Below are 22,723 nucleotides of genomic sequence, written 5' to 3' on the forward strand. Positions count from 1 at the left end.
TATGCACGCAGGTAATTATGTATACGGAGCTGGCATGAGGATGGCACATGGCAAGGATTTAAAGACTGGCGTATGAGGATGGAAGAAATGATGTTTTAAATGTGATGTATTATGATACGTTTTTAAATACAAGTTGTATGTTTTGTAGCGAATGATTGAAGTTAACATTTCCGCGAAAAGTTTTAACTAACTCTGATTTGTAGAACGGTGTTCATGCCATACAAGAGTAAACAAAACCAAAACCACCAACACTGGTAAACACAGCTAAAGCTTACACAAGAACCAAGTAAATAAACAAAACAAAAACAAATCAACCATTGTCATCAATTTGGTGGGAAACTCCCCGCGGAAACTGCCAATCCTCGAGAACCCGATTAACCCGTTCAGAATTCTTGAACTTTAGAGTCATAAGCTTTAGGCGCGTACCCCTAATGATTTCGTCCGCAACAATCTTAGGAGTCTTCAAAGAGTTCTTGAAAAGCCGGTTGTTTCGCTCCTTCCAAATGACGTAAACCGAAGCCCCAAATAACAGCCGATTAACAACATTATCAATAGAGTTGGACATTCCAAATTGAGACACATATTGAAGAATATTCGCCCAACCATTCCTGCACCCCTGAAACTTCCCTTTCAATTTTACAATACTCCAAACCTCAGAAGAGAACTTACACTCGAAGAAGAGATGATTACGAGAATCCGGCTCTCCATTACAAAGAAGGCAGCAATACAAGTTATGATTTGGATACCCACCAATTTTCCACCCCATAATACGATTCTGCGTGCTCAACCTATCATGAAGCACAATCCACAACATAAAGGAGTGTTTTGGAACACATTGAGAGAACCAAACAACATGCACCCAAGACACCTTATCAGCCGGTCTCCGAAGAAGATGCCATATTCCTGAAGCCGAGAAATTCATTGAAGTCCCATTCTCATCCATAACCACGATCTTGTCACTCTTATCCGGACAAATACTGACCTCTTTTAAGTTCGAAAGAATTGGATATCTCAAAATCCAATTATTATGATGAACAACATCATTGACACAGGTCTCTAAAGACAAGCCAGCCCGATGTATAGCTCTCGGGTTAATATAATCACTTAAAGGACAAAGATCATCCCATTTATCATACCAAACTGAAGTAGATCTCCCATTACCAATCTCATGCCAAATAAACTGTCTAATACGAGGACGAAACTGAAGAATTTTCCTCCACCCCCAAGTACACGAGTTAGGAATCTGCAAGCTCCAAAAATTACGCCCCTTCATTTTATACTCATGAATCCATTTAACCCACAACGAATTACGACCATTGATTAAGCTCCAAATATGATAAACCAGAAGAGAGTTATTGACATCCCGGATACGCCGGATACCCAAACCACCTTCACATTTCGGCTGACACACAATATCCCAAGAGACTTTATGCTTTCCCTTATTGTGACCATAGTCCCAAAGGAAATTTTTAATCCGTTTCTCAAGATCAGCAATAAGTCTAGAAGGGAGTGAAAACACAGCAGACCAATAAATATATAAGGACGACAGAACAGAGTTGACCAGCTGAAGTTTACCCGCAAAAGATAAAGTTTTATTCTTCCAATCTCCAATCCGACTATCCATACAATCCAGCAACCTCTTACAATCACGGTAATTTAACCTCGTAGAAATAAGAGGAACTCCCAAGTATTTAACCGGGAGCCTTCCTTCGACGAAGGGCATAATATTCAGAATACCACTTTTAACGTGGTCCGGGACATTGCAGAAAAACGCGGTACTTTTCGGAACACTCGGAGTAAGCCCGGACATATCTTTGAAATCATTCAGAGCCCCCATAATAGTTTTAGCAGAATTCACATCACCTCGAGCAAACAGGAACAAATCATCCGCAAAGCAAATATTGATAATATTTAGTTTTTCACAATGACGATGAAAACGGAACGATCGTTCAATACGAACCTTTCGATGCAGAATTAACGTGAGAGCTTGCATAACCAGCGTGAAAATATAAGGGGACATCGGATCACCCTGTCTCAGACCTCTTTTACCACTAAAGAACCCGTGTAAGTTCCCATTAACGGATATCGAAAAGGAAGAAGTGGTTATGCACTCCATTATCCAACAAATCATCCTGTCGTGGAAACCATACCCAAAAAGAATATCACGAATGAAGTCCCAACTGACCGTATCATAAGCTTTCTGGATATCAACTTTAAAAGCACATCTAGGCGGACCATTATTAGTGTGATAATTATGCATTAATTCTTGGGTCAAAAGAATGTTATCAGAAATCCTATGCCCAGGAACAAACGCAGACTGATTGATATCAATTAACGACTCCAAACCCTTCATCATACGAACCGAGATAATCTTGGTAATGCATTTATATAAAGTGTTGCAGCACGAGATGGGACGAAAATCATTAGGAGTCAAAATGGTGGTCACTTTGGGAATAAGGGCAATAATAGTGTGGTTAACCTGTTTAAGGAGACTTCCTTTTCTGAAAAATTCATGAACCGCCAAACAAACATCTTTCCCAACAATATCCCAAGAACTTTTGAAGAAAGCCGAGGAAAAACCATCAGGCCCCGGCGCTTTGGAATTCCCAATCGAGAAAAAAGCATCCTTGATTTCCAAATCGGATATAGGTCTAACCATAAGCTCCGCCTGAGAGGCCGAAAGCTTAGTAGTAAAAATCTGATTATCCGGTTTTCTCAATGGTTGCAAATCTGAACCAAAGATGTTCATAAAATGATTAACAAACACCGAAGGAACATCCGACCCCTCAAATAATCGGCCCTGAACATCACTTATAGTATCAATACGGCCTCTATGGTTTCGCGTTTTCAAAGAATTGTGAAAGTACGCAGTGTTAGAGTCACCAAGCTTTAACCAATCGACTTTAGCCTTCTGTTTAAGGAATTCTTCCTCATCTTTAGCCGCCTCATGATAAGCCTTAAGATAACTACTCTGCTCCCGAATCAACTCCAAATTAGTAGGGTCAGTGTCAAGACGGGTTTGACAAGCATCCAGAAAGGTTCTCAGATCATTAACTTTCTTGTGGAGATTGCCTTGCCGGTGCAGCAAAGAACGGATCGGATGTTTTAAGTTCTGGAGTTTCTTTACCACGCGAAACATGTGATAACCATTCACCTCAATTTTCCAGCCATTAGCAATAATATCATTATAACCCGGTTTTCCAATCAAGAAATTAGGGAATTTAAACGGTTTAGGCTTACCTTTAATTAGAGAGGGGAATTTCAATAAACATGGAGAGTGGTCTGAAATCCGGTACGGAAGGAACACCGCCGATGAATCATTAAAAATCTCCATGAATTTAGAGTTTCCCATCACTCTATCAAGCTTTTTGAAAAGACCCATACCCGTTTTCGGTTTATTGCTCCAAGTGTATTGCAGCCCGACCCCATTAATATCCTCAACTTCAATGTTCTTAACACAATCACGAAAATCAAGCATCCCAGTGGAAATTTTAGAAGAACCATGTAAGCTGTCTTCCAAATTAAGAGCACAATTAAAATCTCCTAGTAAAGCCCAAGGTTTACCACGAGTGAATTGTTTATGAACAGCAAGATTATGCCATAACTCCCTTCTTTTCAAATAACAATTCTCAGCATACACGAAAGAACCATACATCACCTTGCTATCCAGCTTAAACTTTAACTGAACGTGAAGAACCTGGTTCGAATAATCAATAACCATAAGATCAACCAAATCCGTATTCCACCCCACAATAATCCGAGTACCTTTATCACAAACACTACCATTGCTGGTCCAATCCCAATTTTTACAAATCTTCTTACAAACATCATAAACCGCGTTTAATTGAACGTGAGACTCAAGAATAGCACACACCTGAATATTATTATCTTGGATTACCTTACGAACCTCTTTTTGTTTAAGAGGGCGGTTCAACCCTCTTATATTCCAAGTGGCGATAGTACCCATTAAACAACCAATTCACCGGGTGTGCTTGCACCCTCAGAACCAATATCCGCTTTCATAGCGTTAGCCACATCCGTAAACAGCTCCTCCACATCATCCTCATCTTCATCATTTTCCGGTTCGTCCGCCAAATTACCAAACCGGTTACTGGTTTGGACAGCATGCTTTTCCATTGACTCGACCCCCACAGCCTTAGGAATTGTAGGTTTACTCACAGGATAATTATTGTCTTGTCTTTGAGCGGGTGGTTTATTTATAGGTTGTGTCACAGGAGGTTTAACCACCGGTCGATAGACAAGATTATGTTTCTTGACTTGCGTATTAACTTTTTTCTTTCCCTTCACCCTCTGGAAACCATCATCATTATTGACTTTCATTGGTTCTTCATTTAACATTTTCTCCTGAACTTTTTTCGGGCATTGAGTGTTCGAATGGCCAAACACTTCACATAAGGAACATCTGGGGGGCTCCCAATCATATTCAATCTTAATCTCCTATATCTTGTTTGTCTCCCCCAACGTATCTGGAACAGCAACAACCAGCTTCCTCTTAATGTCCTGGTTTGCATGAAGTTCAACTTGAACTCTAGCAAAACTACTTCTTCCCCACGATTCCTTACACATATTAGCAGTGTAAGAATCCATACTTATCGGATCCCCAATTCTTGAAGCGAGCATACTTAGACCCTCCTCAGTAAATGCACCCAGAGGAATATTCTGTAGTCTGGCCCAAACCGGAACAGATCGTATATCCTCCTTTTCCAAATCTGACTCCAAAGTCCAAATATTAAGAATAATGGGGACATTCCTAATCATCCAAGGACCATCTTCAATCAGCTTCATCATCCCAGCTTCCGTATGGAACTTGAAAAAGAAAAACCCTTTCGCATTCATCATAAGTCTAGTAAGCCCATATTTGTTCTAGTTTTTCTTAGCAAAATACTCAACAACCGGAAAAGGAAGTCTGTTCCCCAAAAAATAACCAAACAGAGTATTATTAAACCTATCGTTAACTTTCTTGACAGATTCAACCGGGATAACCACATCAACTCCTTCCATTGTTGACTCCACATTTAATTTTCTTAATGTTACCTTAGTTGTCTTGTTTTCGAGCTGTACAACACTCATATACGAAGGCTTTGAATTTTCCATATGCTTTTCCTTTCCTTCATTCCTTAGACTATTTAAAGAATCTGATCCATACACCTTGTTATCATCCGAAACAAAGGCTGAAAAACCTCCATCTTGCTGAATATTTAATGAATCAGATTCAATACCCTTGTTAACATTTGAAGCCATGGCTGAACAACCACCATCTTTATTGATAACATCATTTAGAGGAACATTGAATGTTGTGTTTGCAGCAAACGAAACAAACGAACTCGTAGCATTAGGGTTACCCGATGAACCAGTTTTCAGAACCCCCCTGCGTGGAAGCACCCCATCAATGTTCGTGACCCGATTGGCTGAAAACCCTTGCTTGACACGATCAACAAAACCATTACCACCCTTCTGCTCCATGCAAAACCCTATACCCAAGATTCCAATCTACAAATAGCACCCAAGATCAAGAACCAAAATTTCAAACGAACCAAGATCACGTATCAAGATTATGGCTGTATGAAAACCGTAATCAAGATCACGTATCAAGAATGGTTGTTTGAAACCCTAATACTCGAGAAACAGCAAGAACACGGCAACAAGCAATCAGAACCAAGGACAAAGATCACGATTCAATCAGCAAAACAAAACCCACAAAACCCTAATCGGTCTCTCTCTCTCTACGAACGGAAGAAAGAAAAACCAAAATAGGTCTCACTCACAACAATCGGCTGAAAGAACCCTAATCAGCAAGAACACGGCAGCAAAAAAGATCACGATTCAAACAGCAAATAAACCCACAAACCCTAATCGGTCCCTCTCTCAACAATCGGAAGAAAGAAAAACCTAAATCGGTCTCTCTCACTACAATCGGCTGAAAGAACCCTAACCTTGATTAACCACAAGATCCTTAATCAGTTAATAAGATTGTATCGATCTAACTAAACTATAACAATAGCCGTGATTAATAAAAATCCTACTAAGCAATCAGAACCAAGGATTAGATCAAGATTTAAGCAAACAAAAACCAAGAAAAACCAAAACCCTAATCGGCCGATCGCCCAAATCGCCTTCTAGAGAGAGAACTTCATAACTTCATAACTTCATAACTGATTAGGATTTTTCTTGCATATGCTGCCTCAAAGAACATTAGGGTATTCTAGCTTGATGTCAAGTCTGCATTCCTAAATGGAAAGATTGATGAAGAGGTGTATGTTGCTCAACCACCAGGTTTTGAGGATCCAATGTATCCTAATAGGGTGTATAAATTAAACAAAGCCCTATATGGATTACATCAGGCTCCTAGAGCATGGTATGATGAGTTGTCAAACCATCTTCTTGAAAATGGTTTCCAAAGGGGAGCCATTGACAAGACACTCTTCTACAAAAGGAAGGGATCAGATTTGCTGTTGTTACAAGTCTATGTAGATGATATCATCTTTGTGTCAACCAATGAACAAATGTGTATGGAGTTTGAAGGGGTAATGAAATCTAAATACAGTATGAGCTCTATGGGAGAGATGAACTTCTTTCTGGGACTACAAGTTCAACAGAAAACTGATGGGATTTTCATTTACCAAACTAAGTATGTGCAGGACATCTTGAATAAGTTCAAATGTCATGAACTCAAAACTGCTTCAACTCCAATGGACACAAAAGAAAAGATGATAGCTGATGAAAAGGGGGAGCCTGTGGATGAACATGAGTATAGAGCCAAAATTGGATCCCTGATGTACCTAACTGCTACAAGGCCTGACATTATGTATGATGTTTGTGTCTGTGCAAGATTCCAGTCAAGTCCAAAAGTTTCTCACATGAATGTAGTCAAGAGAATATTTAGATATTTGAAGGAAAGACCAGACTTGGGGATTTGGTATCTAAAGAACCAGTCTTTTGATTTGATTGCCTACAAAGATAGTGATTATGATGGATGTAACATGAGCAGGAAGTCAACCTCAGGTGGATGTCAATTCTTGGGAGACATGCTAGTGTCATGGAAATGCAAGAAGCAGACAACTGTGTCCATATCAACTGCAAAAGCTGAATACAAGCTGCATCTGCTTGCTGTGCCCAAGTTCTATGGATTCAGAACCAAATGATGGACTATGGTTTGAATTTTCTGAACCCCCCTATTTTTATTGAAAATATTGCTGCATATTTTATTGTTAAGAATCATGTTCAACATTCAAAGACTAAGCACACTAAAATCAGACATTATTTCATAAGAGATTGTAATGAAAAATGTTTGATTGAAATGAAAAGAGTTGATACAAGTGACAACTTGGCTGACCTATTCACCAAACCACTTGATAGAACCAGGTTCAACTTTCTCTTGAAAGCCCTAGGAATGATCAACTCTAATGAGGTCTGATTGAGGATATATGCTTGATGTGTGCCTCTATGTGTTAATTGACTATATTGCTAGAGGTCTCACAAATTGAATATTGTGTGAATGTGCTTGAATATGATACTTTTGATGTTAACTGATATGTGCTTTATTTGAATATGTGTGTAAAATTTGGTATCCTTGATATTTTTGCATGTTTATCAGTTGATATGAGTATGTGATGTCATGATGAGTGATTTTGATTTGAATTACTTGATTGTGTATGCTTATCTGAAATTCATGGTAAATTGCTTGCATATGTATGTTATTTGATCATATGATGTTATTAGGATAGCGTAGACTATGAATGTTAGTAATGTCTGCTTGTTTTGATGATGTTCTTTATGATTAAGATTTGAATATGTTACAACTGATTGTGTCAAAATGTGTCTTTATGTCAAAATTAAATGTTCAAATGAATTTTTAAATAAATTTTGCATAATCATAAGAATTTTGATCAAAACATGAGCAAGTTGTTAATGGTGCAGAGATATGATAATACTATTCAGTTCAAGCTTTAAAGAAGTTTAAAAGAAAATTTTCAAATGAAAAGTCTCAAAGAGTTACTTTTGCTGAAAATTATATCATTTGCTCAAGTTGGAAAGGCATATACTTGTATTTGTTTGGTCCTGTCATCTGTTCTCAGATTGATTGGATAGCCATTAACCTGGAAAACTAAAAGCATGTGGGGAAATTGTAACTTGTTTTCTATTCTCTCACTTAAAATTATGTCAATAACTCTGTTTTGAAAGGACATGTACTCACATATATGTTTGGTCCTGTTGATCACTTGTGGTCAAACAGGATAGCCATTTACCTGTCAAATAGGAGATTTTGGGGTGACTGAATTTAAAACTGTTTTAACTGGGAAATGATAGTACATTGACTACTTAGCCAATCATATGGATTTAATAGGCCAAAAGGGCACTTAGTACAGTCATTAACATGTATGGTTGCTTTCTCATGATGTGTAAAATCTAAGGTGATATAAAAATAAAGAAACTGCTATGTCTTATGTGGAGTTACATTGTTGTCTATGCATGTTCCTATATAAATCTTTCCAAATGATAGGCAGAAAAGTGATTATCCAGTCATACACAAGCCTATTGGTAAATTCACCAAAATGAAATGTCTGATTTAAAAGAATGACATAGAACAACTGTGAACAACATAATTTTTAAATATTTTATCAACCAAAAGTTGATTAATGTTCACAAACCTTTTTAAAATAAAATGCAAACATGAGGGTTAATTCTAGAACTACAGGGGTGGAGACAATCATATAAGTCCTTTAAGCATCCTGAATGAAAGGCATGTAAGTCCGACTAGCGTGGCATGTAAGTCCAACGTTCAACCTCACATATGTTTGAAAATTTGAAAAGAAGTATCTAAAATTTTTTCAAAAATATGTTCTGTCATTAAAAGTTTTGACCAAATCCAGGGGGTCAAAGTCAAATTGGGGTGATCTGGAGAAAGCCAAATAAGCCTTGAGAATAGATAAGGAGCATCATAAAACAACATGTGTTATCCATTAAGAATCATGCAAAATAATTGAAACTTAATCATATCACCAAAGAGATGAAATTCATGCTAAATCTAGACCTGCTGTTGAATGCTGTCATAATAATGCTGAGAATGAAGTATTGAGAAATCTACTTAGTCAATATGATCCCATTATTGAGATCTTTTCAGCAAAAGAAAGAACTAGTTTGAAAGGAATCATGACTGAAATTTGATCTCTAAATGCACCATTTGCTCTTAAACAATGAGTTTTCTATGTCAAATACAACTGATATTGTGTTTAAAGCAAAAAGTGTTGCATTTTACCTACAAAAGGTTGATTATGTATTTGCGGGTAAGTTTTAATGTTTTATAGCCTTTCCGGGTACACTTAGATGCTTTTATCTAAGTTTAGTAATTTCGGGCAAGCTTTGAAGTACTTGATACTTTTCAGGTAGAGTTTACTATACTAGTCACTTTCCGGGCAAGCCTGATTGTTTATGATTGAATATGTATTTCGGGTAAGGTTTGATGTTTTATAACCTTTACGAGCAAGCTTAGCTACTTTGGACTAAGTTTATGATTTCCGGGCATGCTTTGAAGTGTTTACACTTTCCGGGTAGGGAACTCAAAATGCTAACTTCCCGAGCATGCTTGATGTCTGAACATGTGAATATGTGATCTAGCAAGCTTTAACAAGATCTCTTGATTCGAGCAAGCTTTGCATCTTATCTGTTGTATATGTTTCTTTGAGATTACAATATGATGAATGTAGAGTTATGCTTAAATCGACTTTTGTTGCATTTATATTGAACAAGTAGTTCAACTTTTCATAGAACTACACTACACGTAAGAACAAGTTCTTACCGTATCCTCGCTTTTTGCATATGATCATTAATCACTTAGATCCGAACTTGTCAAACACCCGGAGGTTAGAGCTGAGCATATTGATTTAGAAGATATGAATGAAGATACGATGCAAAGAATTAGAGTATATCGTGGTCATACTGACCAGATGAAGTCGAGGTTTAAAAGCTTGATTGGTCTGTTGGGATCAAGATTCGACAAAGGAAAGATTGGAATCTTCTCAACCTTACAGGCAGACCTTGTCTCTCGGGCACACTTTATATATTTCGGGCACACTTTGATTTCAAAGTTCCCTCAATATACTTAATAATTTCAAAATTAACTTTCCGAGTACACTTTGTGTTATGAATCCACTCCTAGCACACTTTGTATTTCTTGAAAGTTTTCGGGTATACTTTGCATCAAAGTATGCTTGACTGAATGTGTGAACTATATTCGGGTATGGTCTGTGATAGCTAATCGGGTAAGGTTAGGAATTGAAAGTATGTTTAAATATATTTGGGCATCTTAAATGATTCCTAGCAAGGTTGCCTACTTGATATTTAGTACTTGATTATATTAACTTGTGATTTGGTTCTCAAGCAATCTTGTATATCAAGTAAGCTTTCTTCACTTTAAACTTCTAAATTAAACCAACCTATAACCGAGTAAGCTTTGAGTAAGTGGAATATACCGGGCATGCTTTGCAAAACTTACCATGACAATTTCCGAGCAAGGTCTGCTAACTAAGAGTTAGATGTTTTCAAATGTGTAAAAGTTAAATTGGATAAGATTATCGTTTGACAGTTAATAACTCACTAAATGACAAAATGCATTTAAAACCCACTTTCAAATGGTATATAAGAGGGAGTGAGAGATATTTTTCAACATTATTTTCCCTCTCTCTCTCTCCTTCCACTCCATACTCAAAGAAACCCAAACCGACTTATCGAATTCTAAATTAATCCAAACCCTAACTTTACCAGCCCTCTAATTCCGACTCGGTAAGCAATAATAATATGTTTTCCGATCACGATTAGATGATTATGGGCTTTGATTATGTATTTTCGCTAATGCTCTGTTTTGTGTGTAGGTTATAAATTTGTCGAAGAACGGGTTCTTAATGACTTTTCTTTTTTTCTTCTTCAATTTTACAACTTGAAATTGCTTAAAGTAATGAACTTTATGACTAATTTCACTTTGAATATGTTTGATTGTGTTTTTCAGACATGGCGAACGAAAATGTTCCTAGATACTTCTTTGAGCAAAAGCACAACATGTGCGCTCTTTTACAAGTCACGCCAAAGAACGAAGATGTTGCCACTATTATATGATGGTTGGAATGATCAAATATCCAGTTTGCTCTAACAGAGAATCCTATAATTTACCGGAACCACTCATTGGATTTTTGGAACTCGGCAACGTTGATTGATGATGTGAATGGTCGATGAATAGAAGCCACTGTTGCCAACAATGAAATACGAGTGGACGAGGCTGTGATTCGAAGGTGTATACAGTTGAATGATAATAACCCTAATCCGATCCATCTTACAACTGCTCAACTATACAAGATTTTTATCAAGTGTATGGGTTATCAAGGGAATACAAAAGATGGGCAATTCCAAAAGGGCATGTTCCCTACCATTTACAGATTTTTAATCCACCAAATCATACAGGGGTTTGCCCTGAGGAAAGGGTCATGGACCCTCATGAGCAAAGATCTGGCAAACGCCACTGTTGCGGTATTATTTGACTATCCTTTAAACTTTTCGAGAATGATATTTGAAGGATTAGATCAAAATTTGGAAAAACCCACCAAGTAGAAGTTTTTAGCTTATCCGAGATTCCTTCAAATAATTTTCAATCAAGAGTTGGAGAACTTACCAACTACAAGAATCACACATATTCTGCAAAATCCTGACACATTTAAAAAAATAGAGAATCTGGCTAGCACAAGCAGATTTGATCCAGAGGAAGTGTATGAGGATCTACCCTGGTTTATGTTTGATGATATACTGATACCTCCATTGAATGTGCTATTGTCTGAAGAAGAAGAGGATGTTATTGGAGATAATGATGAGAGTGATGGAGGGGATGACAGTTCGGATGATGAAATTGATGGACACAATGATGATAATGATGGGAATGATGATGGAAATAATGATGCTGGCAATATGGAAGGAAGAGATGCAAACATTGAGGTACTTGTACAACCTCAAGGGGAGCAACAAATTATACCAGATCAACCCTCACTGATTGTCCACACCTATCAAACACCACCAACCACACCAATTGCCTCACCACCACAAACACCACCTACCAACAGCCCAATTCAAACAGATACATTCATTCCTAGTCCACCACCCACCCTAAACCAATCAACGCCACAATCACCACCACCCACCCTAAACCAAACTCCATCACATTCCTCACCACTACTACATGACCATATTACTAAAACACCACCCACTCACATGCCAACCCAAACCCAACCCCAAATCCAAACCCAATCTCCAACCCAATCTCTAACCCAACCTCAACTTGAAGCCCAACCCCAACCTCAAATCACAACACAATCCCCACCACAAATCCAAACCTCAATCCATATACCAGAACCTTTCCACACTTCACCATCCAACAATCCTACCTCAAGTGCCTACCTATTCCAAAGAAATTTTGACCTTATTTTCCAGAACATTGATCTGAAGATTGAAAATTCTGAGTTAAGGAAAGAAAATGCTGAATTGAAGGCTCAGTTGGCGGCTGCTAATGATAAAATTCAAACCCTGGAGCAGGAGGTTGAGAAGACCTCAGCTGCCCTAAAACAGGGTGAGAATATACACGAGCCAACTGATGTTGCTGGTACTGCTAGTACTGGAGAGGTTGAAATGGTGGATGTAGGAGTAAAAACAACTGGTATTGATGACTTAACTTGTTTGTTGAATTCATATGATGATGATGAGGATAGTGAAGAAAGAAGGATAGCTGATGATGATTATGAGGCAGATTTGTCTGAAAGAGAAGAGCAGAATTATGATGTGAATGATAAAGTGATGAATGTTGTATGGAGAGATGATGATGATGATGATGAGGTAAGAACTGAAGATGAGATTGAGGTTGAAGATGAAAGTATGAATACTGATGAAAATGTGGCTAACACTGAGGACCACAGACATGCAGACTGATGTACTAACTGACATTTTAACTGAGGCTTAAACTGATGTGATCAATGCCTCAAACTGATGTGATCAATGATGATAATGCTTCTACTGAGGAGCTTATATTCACTGAACTTGAAACTGAACAACCTGAAAGCTCCAAGAGGGTAGAGCATGATGAGGAAATGGATGCCTTGGATAAAATGATTGATGAGTTTGAATCTGAAACTGAAAGTGATAAACAAAGAAGGATAGCCAAGGGAAAAGCAAAAATAAGTGAAGATGATGAGATAGAAGAGCCTGTTAAGGCAAATGTTGTTAGAGAAGAGGAGGAAGAAGATAAAGATACTGCTGCTGCCAGAAGAATGCAACAAGACATAAATGAAACATGGGAAAGGGAACAAATTGCCCGAACCATGGATCTTGAAGAATTGACAGAGCAGGAAGCCCTGATTTATCAAGCCAATGTTGCTAAAATGATTAATGATTAAGAGGCTGATGATCAGGTTGTTATTGAAGCTTTGATCAATTTAAGAAGAACTGAAGAAGTGGATAACACACTTGCTGTGGTTTTGAGCAAATTCAGTAAGCCCCAAAATGAAACACACTCTAAAAATGATCTAGAAAAGAATGTGAATATGGAACTGAACTTTGAAGAAATTGGTGAATCGATGGAAACAATCTTTGCAAACAAATGGGCTGAACAACTAAGAGAAGATATCAGAAAGAACCAATATGATTGGGAATGTAAAGATGATTCAAGATATGGAAAGAAGTATAACAGAAAGAGAAAGACTTATGATCAAGCTAGAAGATATGAATCTGTGAAGAAGGGGAGATGGGATGAAAAGAATAAATATTATGTTGAGACCCCTGAAGAGCAAACCAGTCCTATAAGGGCAGTCCCTATACAGAGCTTAAAACCAGATGAATTTGTTGAAGGAGTACCAAATGTCCCAATCCCTGAAAATCCAACTCCTGATGAACCAAAGATTGATGTTGTAGATGAAACTACAGAGGAGGAGGATGAAACTGATAATGATGATGAAAATGATCATGGAAAAGGTGATGAAAATGCCAATGTTGAGACTCCTGAAGTGACAATGACTGAAGAACAAAGGAGAAACATTGAGCAGAGTTTGATGGATGCTAAAAGGAAAAATCCTTTGGTTGTTAAACTGATGAGTTTTGGAATAAGCTTTGAGACCTTATCTTCTTTGAATGATGATAAGCTGAAGAAGAGATTGGAGAAAGAAAGGGACACTATTGAAAAATTGATACAGCAAAAGAACAGAGATAGCCAGAAATATAGAGATTATTTGAGAAGACATGGCTATTCTGAAAAAGATTTGAGCCATTTCAAGTTTGAAAAACTCAGAGATGCTTATAATAACACAAGAGAAGAAGTGAAAGAAAAATTTGTTAGAGAAAATGAGCTTGCTGAGAAACTTGAAGCTCTGAAAAAGTAATATGCAGGAAAATGCGGTTATTTGATGGATAAGGGAATGGCACCAGAGGCAGTGAATAGCCTAACTAAGGCTGCTGTTGAGTCACTCTACAACAAATTTCAAAAGAAAGATCAATTGAAGAGGGTGATACGTGAGCCATCTATTGTACAGCCAATGGGAGATCAAGATAAACCCTGTGCAAAGAAAAGAAAAATCATGACACTCAGGGAAAAACAAAAGACCCAAGCTGAGAAAGATAAATCAAAAGAGGCAACTGCTGATGAGACCCCTATCTCAATGGAAGTGACACCTGAACCAATGAATGAACCTATTGTACCTTGGGAAAATGAAGAAATGATCAAAATTTTAAGGGGTATAATGGTGAATAAAAGGGATATGGATGATACATTTAATGCTTTGAGTAAAGATGATTTAAAAGAACTGTTTTATTTGCAAAAGACTGAGTGGGAAAAAGTTCTGATGGAGGGTGATAACCATAGAAGTTTTGTTGATGGAAGATTTGTACCTGCAGGACTGATGAACAATCCAAGGGTAGTGAATATGATTATTAAACTGTGCAAAGATGCAGGTGAAAATTTTGCAGACCTCATCCTTCTTCATGCTGAACTGATTGAAGGAATGTATATGAAAGCTTTTGCTATATCTAGGCCTAGCAAACCTATGAAGTCTACCCCATTCAGGCCTCCCATCTTAAGACAACACTCATCAGCAGGCAGAGGTGAATCAAGTAGAGCTGGATCCGAAAGACAAACAAGACCATAATCAAATGTGGATCTTCCAAGAACTCTATACTTTGACTCAGTCTCTGAGTCTCTAAAGGTGATTATGGAAAGCAAACAGCTAAGAGACATAATTATGAGAGGTGATTTTGTTGAGTACACTCAAGAACAATTGGAAGAAAATGGCCACACTTAATCTATATGATTATCATGACACAAACAAGTTGGCTGGGAGACAGCAGAATGAAATCTCTAAGTACCTGAATGATGAAGCTGACAAGGGATTCCCATTCTTGAAAGAGAAGAAAAGCTGGAGGATGACCAAGAATGACAGAACAAGAAGGGCTACAAAGTTGAAAAAGATAGCCAGTGCTGAATTGAATTATCAGTTGAGGGTCAAAGATAAGAATCCATTGTCAAATATTAATACATGTATAAGCCTTGGAAGAAGAATGACACGCCCAAATTACACAGTACAAAAGAATGGCATCATAGCTGAGATTGAATATTAAGAAAATGATAGCCACTATGTTCTTCGAAACTCAGACGACCTTATTTTGGGAATAATTAGAAGAGATGAAGACTTGACCTATTTGCACAATGAAGATCTAAGAGATATAAGGGATTTGAACATTCCTGAAAGTCACACTTATTACCAAATCCTTTCTATCTTTAGGCAAAGGGAAGGAACTGTGATTGTGAATCGAAGACAAGCCACTTACAATGCCTCAAGAAGAAGAAGATTTTTTCTTTAGAATAGGCTTTGCTATGAAATGTCTTCGGACAGAATTCTGAATATGTAATTGTTTATGATTTTGAATATGTAAAATTTGATTATTGATTTGATGTGTATTTTAACTATGTGTAAGTAACTGCAGAGGTGTTTTGGGACAGCTGAGGTGTTCCAATCTAGGGGGAGATTGTTGAGTCAAGATTTGACCTAAAAATGATCATAAGGAAGATTAGAATCTTCTCAACCTCCTCAAAAATCGCTAAGTATGGAACCGGGCACATCTGAGACATCCGAGCAAGGTTTTACTTAGTCGGGCATGATATTTTGCCTATCGGGCAAGGTTATCTTCTAGAAGTCTTCTTTAGTGCATACCCGAGCAAGGTTCACCAGTTTGTGTATACCCGGGCAGGGTTCACTATATCTAGCAGGTTTGTTCTTCATAGCCGAGCAAGGTTTACTTCAGAGTAAGCTCTTGACTAACCAAGCTCATGAAGCCAAGTGATCGGAAGATCGGGCAAGGTATTCATTAATAACAGTGGTCTGAGCAAGCTTGATGTGTAATGAAATATCACGTTACATCGGGCAGGGTTCAACTCAAGCAAAGTATTACCGAGCACACTTTGCTAAATAAGCTATTCCCTAGCAAGGATTTGAAAGGACCATGGAAGAACAAGGTTGCTCGTAAAATCTTTCCGGGCAAAGTCTGATAAGGTCAAGAAGATTGAAGTCTACTCGGTGAAAGTTGAAAGTCTACCTGGAAACTGTTCCCGAACACACTTCAAGGTTACCAAGTCTACCAAGGAAGGCAGAGCATAAAGTCTACTCGGAAGAGATATCTTATGCAAAGTCTACCCGGAAGACCTGTTTTACACTTGGCATAGTTTTGAATATGTAATTTGAATATATGTTATTTAATTAGGGTTTCTAGAAGGAATGACAGCTGTCAGGAGGTGGCAGGCCTATAAATAGAATATTTTAGGGCACGCCTTTTACGGAAATACGGATTGGCTTTTACACTTTTCAGAAAACAAAGAATATTCCTTATTTAAGTGTGACGGCCGTCCTAGGTTATCACTGAATAAACATTCCGACAAGAAACCCTAATTGATAATCATTTGTATGAATATATTTATATAAATGGAAATCTTTTGAGTTATTGTTTGTGTCTTTTATATTTATTAACCTTTAAGCAACAAATCTTATTTGTTTCTGATTCCGCCGTTTACAAACAAGAAACTTTCCTTATTTAGCAATCCGTCATTAACTCTCTTTTCGACACATTTATTGTGTGAGTTATGACTTGACTGTGAGATTGTGAGTGAATATTCGGGACCGACATGTGGAATATAAATAGACACGGAAGTCTATGTTCATTATTTCACTAAAATATACCCAATGGACGTCTGCGTGCACTATTTTCTAACACACTTGTTAGGAATAAATGATTACAAGAACGGTTATAAAACTTATTGGTTTATATAAAATAAACCAAATCTAACACGCTCGTTAAATAATAAATTATTACAAAAACCATTTTAAGGGTTATTAGTTTATATAAAATAAACTACTTTTAACACTCGTTTTAAGAAACGAGACGTTTGGATGAACATTTTACACCATACAATTTTTAACTTGTATGAATTTCTAACACACATGTTTCTTATATTATACATCCGGTCTAACATGCCCGTTCGATAATTTAATGTTCACAAAGAACATAGGTTTACATCAATAACCCAGTCTAACACACAAGTTAGAAAAATCACGATTGTAAAACCATCTTAAATCGAATGATTGAATCATAAACCATTCATCTTCCATCACAGTATAGGATTTAAGATTGTACCACGTCTCTGTAAATCCACATCTTGTATCACGGTATAGGATTTAGGATTTTACCACATCTCTATAAATCCATACACAACAATTTGTACTACATACATACTTTTAAAACAAATATACAGAATTGTCGCAACAATCACAAAATAATTTTAATATTTCCTTGTACATGATATCCTTAGTAAAAAGGTTTAAGATTTCCTTAACAATCTCACAGAATCTATTTTAAGATTGTATTTTTACAAGAATCTTTCAAATGAGGCACATATCTTATTATATATACAAGAGTTAATAGTGAGTAAAGTCTCATGTAACACCCCGGCTAAAGCGGAATACGCCCGAGTGTGACGTACAGATTGCTCAAAACACATGTGACACTATTAAGTGACAATATTATCATTAATTAATTTAAACATCAAGTACACAAGTTTGTAACAAGAAATACAAGGGAAATACAAGATCAATTAACAACTTGTCCATTTATTAATATAACCTAAGTTCTAGTGTCTTCTCCGTTTTACCTCTACTAATTGTACTTGTAACATATAGATAAAATAAAGTCAACTAAATGAATAGTTGGTGAATTCACACAAGTTTTGATATAAGTACATAAAAATCATACAATTCCATGAAAAGTGTAAATGAGCAAGTAAGGTCCTTTCCAACTGGGATTATATCACATACTCAATGTTCATTCAAGCGTCTAAATGTTTGTTTCGACCGGTTTCGAACTCTCGGACCATCGGTTTTGAAACCGAGTTTCATAACCTGTGTTTTAACGTGTTGATAAACATACTGTTCGTCAACATGTCCTTAAAACTTGTGTTTAAGAGTTCTTAATCGTCTAAACTAGCCGAATCATCAACTGCACGTTGTTCCATAATTCCTAACTGTCGCCGATTCAGATTCAGGCGAAGTTAGGGTTTAGGCGAAGTTATCCGTAACTTCGCCTGGAGCTTAAGTTCGCCTGAGGCGAAGTTATCCGTAACTTCGCCCGAAGCTTAAGTTCGCCTGAGGCGAAGTTATCCGTAACTTCGCCCGAAACTTAAATTCGCCTGAGGCGATGTTGTGATGAGGCGAAGTTAACATTAACTTCGCCTAGATCATTTTTACTTAATATTAATTAGACGAACTTAAAGCTGAAGCGAAGTTGTTCCCAACTTCGCCTCAACTTTAACTTCGCCTATACAGAGTTTATCACAACTTCGCTCATGGTAACAAGCGAACTTGTGCTATGTCTTTGTGTCGTTCTAACTTGGTTAGTTTGTTGCAGATATGGCTGCGGTAGCTGGTGCTGGAGGTGCAGGAGGAGATGATGGTGACAATCAGAGACAATTTTTCCCGGGTCACAATATGTACATTACACTTGACCCGGAGGCGAGCGGTGTGGACGACTATCGCGAGATCATCACCTTCCTCCTACGCTCGAGGATTTTTCATGCCATAACAAACACTCTGCCGATATCTCTGCCGAATATCGAAGACTTCTGGCAGACGGTCGAATACGACTGTCGTGTTGAGCCCCCGGTCATGAGAGCGACGGTGAACAATCAACAAGTTCAGTTCAATTCTGAACAGATCCGGGTGGCATTAAGGTTTGGTGAAGAGACTAGGGATGACCCTACAGAGTTCGTAGCTCCGTTCCGTGATGGAGCGTTTCTCCGAATGGGCTACTCTGGTCCATTAGGAGATACCCAGAGGAGGAAGGGTTTCCTTCTAGATCAGTGGCGCTTCCTCATGCACGTTATGATAGTTTGCATGTCTGGGAGGAAGGTGGGCACTGACGGTATGGGTGCGACCATGCAGTCTGCAATGACTGCACTGACCTATAACAAACGTTATAGCTTCAGTCAAATGGTCTTCTACGAGATTGATAGGCAGAGGAGGGCGATGTCTCGGGAGCGGTTCATTATGTACCCACGGTTCATCCAGATGATATTGAACCATGTCGCTCCGAGTCTACCTCAGAGACGCCCGATAAGATACGTGGAATCGGTGAGCAAACGTATCTTTGCTCAATGCCGCACGTCGAGTGCGAGGAGCAACCCTGAACGTCGTCCCAGGCATACTCCACTGTTTGGGTTTTTAATCAACCCAGAGTATGTTCCTGCTGGTGGGGACGAGTTCAGAGATCCTCAACCGCGACAGGCGAGAGCAACTCAAGCTGTTCCTGCTCCTGCTGTGCCTGTTGTGTCTGCTGCTGAGGATATTGATCTTGACGCTGTTTTTGGAGGTCAAGGTTATTTTGATATGGATCACGTTGAAGAGGTGCAGGTCTCGGCTGCACAAGGTTTGGGTGTGAGTATGACTAGAGCAGCTACGTCGATGGCTGACTCCGATTTGGATGAGATTATGAATGAGGGGAGACGGTTGATGGTGTCTCGAGAGAGAACGATAGGGAAGAGAAAGAGAACGGAAGATGATGAAGAGTCAGAAGAGGAAGAAGACATACATAAGCTGATAAGAAGATCAAGACGTAAGAGGACAGGTGCTGGCATGGGAGCTGGAGAGACTTCAAGGACTGTACGTTTTGCTCCGGCCGCACTGTCTGGTATGTCTATTGTTCCTTCCTCTGTACAGGTGACAACTACAAGCGCTGCGGATGTTCCCGTGGTGGCTACATCATCGGCTGGCATTCCATCCATCACTGCTATCCAGACGTCGACTCCGGAGATCGTGTCTCTACCGCCTCCAACGCTTACTCAGTCGGTGGTAGCTGCACGATTTGTAGAGTCAACGGTCGTCACTGCTGCAGGGTTATCAGGTATGGTACCACCTGCAGTTACGCCTGCTTCTGGTGTCTCGCCTTCGCCTACTTCAGATTTCAGAGAGAATAGCTTCACTAGAGCGGATCGTGGCAGAGCAGTCGAAGACTATTCAAAGCCTAGTGGAAGCAAATCAACTACAGGCATCCCTCCTGGTTGAGCATGGGAAAGTTATAGATGCCTTGAAGGAGTTCTTGGCATCTCAAGGGGAGATGAGCTGTAAGGGCGACGAGCTAAGAACGAAGAAGAGAAACGACCGTGACGATGATCCCAATGCATCGAAAGATGCAGGTGGTGAGCTGCCAAGAACTTCTCAAGCTCTTGGTACTTCCACAGCTGAGGGGGAGTCTACCGACGTGGCTGGTGGTGATGATGTGGTGTTAGTTGAGGATGACGTGATTGATGCGCTGAAGGAACTGGACGATGACATGTTCAGCGATGATGTGCTATTTGATGAAGATGTGATGCCGAGTGATATGATTGAGAAGATCGGTGAGCAGATTGTGATTGAAGATGGAATAGAAGAGGGGGAGATAGTAGAAGAAGACGTTGAACACGAGATCCCTGATGTTGAGAAAGCCGACATGGGTGCTGAGATGGATGAGACTGAGTGGGAGGAGCAGCCTAGGTGGAAGGAAGGCTGTGTTCATTGGTTTATCAAGACCAAGAAGCCTGCTGTTCCAGCCATGTTCAAGAAGACTTATAACATCAAAGGCTATGCTGAGTCGAAGAAGGGAATTATCTGTTGGATTTATGATGAACAGATGAAGCTGTTTGTGGTGAAGCGTTATGATGGTATTCAATACTTCAAGAGAATGTTGAGATCTCTCAATACGTTGCCGGAGTGTGAGGTGAAGGATTTGGCCAGGTTGGGCCTGATAAATAGAAGTGACAACAATATGGCGAGAGTGATTGAGAAGATTGTGTGGAAAGAAAGCATAAAAGAAAAGAAGTTTGAACTATTAAAGCCACAGAAGGGAAAGCTCGTGGAGGATACAGAAAGGGGATTGAGAGCAGATGGCAAGCCATGGATGGTGATGAAGTACAAACCGATCCGATGCATCAAGGAGGTTCCAATGAAGAATATGCCTCAAGATGTGTTGAAGAATCTAAAATGGTGGTACGTTGATTACCAGACTGCTGAAGCCGTGATGGAAGACGAAGATGAACAAGAAGTGCTGAGGGTGTATGACCCGATGCATCTTGTTAACTTATCGAAAGCTGACCTGCAAGTGTTGAATGAAAAGAAGATATTCTATATTCCTGCTTGGAAGGATGAAGCAAGGAAATATCAGCGAGTAGTCACGGTGTGTGTTAGAGAAGGAGTGCACGCGTGAAGATACAGGATTACGAGACAAGAGCTGAAAGATCAAGATATGAAGCTACTGCCAAGGGGGAGTCTGTTGGTGCATATATGTCAGTAGTTCATATGTCTAATGTCTGTAATCGAGTCTGTAATATTGTTTATGTAATTGTTTGTTTAAAGCGAAGTTGTTGACAAGTTCGCCTAGGCGAACTTGTTAACCAAGCGAAGTTGTTGACAAGTTCGCCTAGGCGAACTTGTTGAACGAGCGAAGTTATGGACAACTTCGCCTGAGGCGAAGTTGTCGTGTATTTATATAGGCTTCGGGTTTACTGTTTAGTGTTGATCGAGTTGGTTATTTTACGTGTAATTCAGTAAGTCTATTGACGTGAGGTCGAGAGTCTGTAAGTATCTCGGTTCGAGTTATTAATATAACGTGTGGTTGTTCGTATCGTGTTTGTGTGTTCGTAAGCTTGTGTTCTACGTCCGTAACGATCTACACAGGGATTCCGCACCTGTGTATATCGGGATATCTCGTGTGATCCGTCCGGGGAACCTACAGGATTGTGCACCAACGTACTCGGGTAATGAGGCCCTTTTTCCACTCATAACAACAAATGTCTTGAGCGCAAAGGGGGCGTATAAAATGATCATAATATATTGAAGTAATCAATGTGCAAGTATTTTTGAGCAAGTAACAAGTAAACACACAAGTCCATGTAGCGAATTATAGTTTGTAAATAATGAATAAATGAAATTGTAATTTGGATAGGATATATATGCTACCCCCAAAAGTAGTAAAAGAGTAAAAAAGGGGTGTGAGAAACTCACCTTGAAGTTGAAGACAAAGTTGAAATAAAACCGAAAGTGTGTAAATGAAACTGAAGCAATTGAACGTCACGAACTAGAATTTAAAGTACAAAATTAATTATTACTAACGA

The sequence above is a fragment of the Bidens hawaiensis genome, unplaced genomic scaffold (genome assembly GCF_021521415.1).
Source record: "Bidens hawaiensis isolate Kalapana, Puna unplaced genomic scaffold, B.hawaiensis_p1.1 tig00033556_1, whole genome shotgun sequence".
Taxonomy (NCBI): domain Eukaryota; kingdom Viridiplantae; phylum Streptophyta; class Magnoliopsida; order Asterales; family Asteraceae; genus Bidens; species Bidens hawaiensis.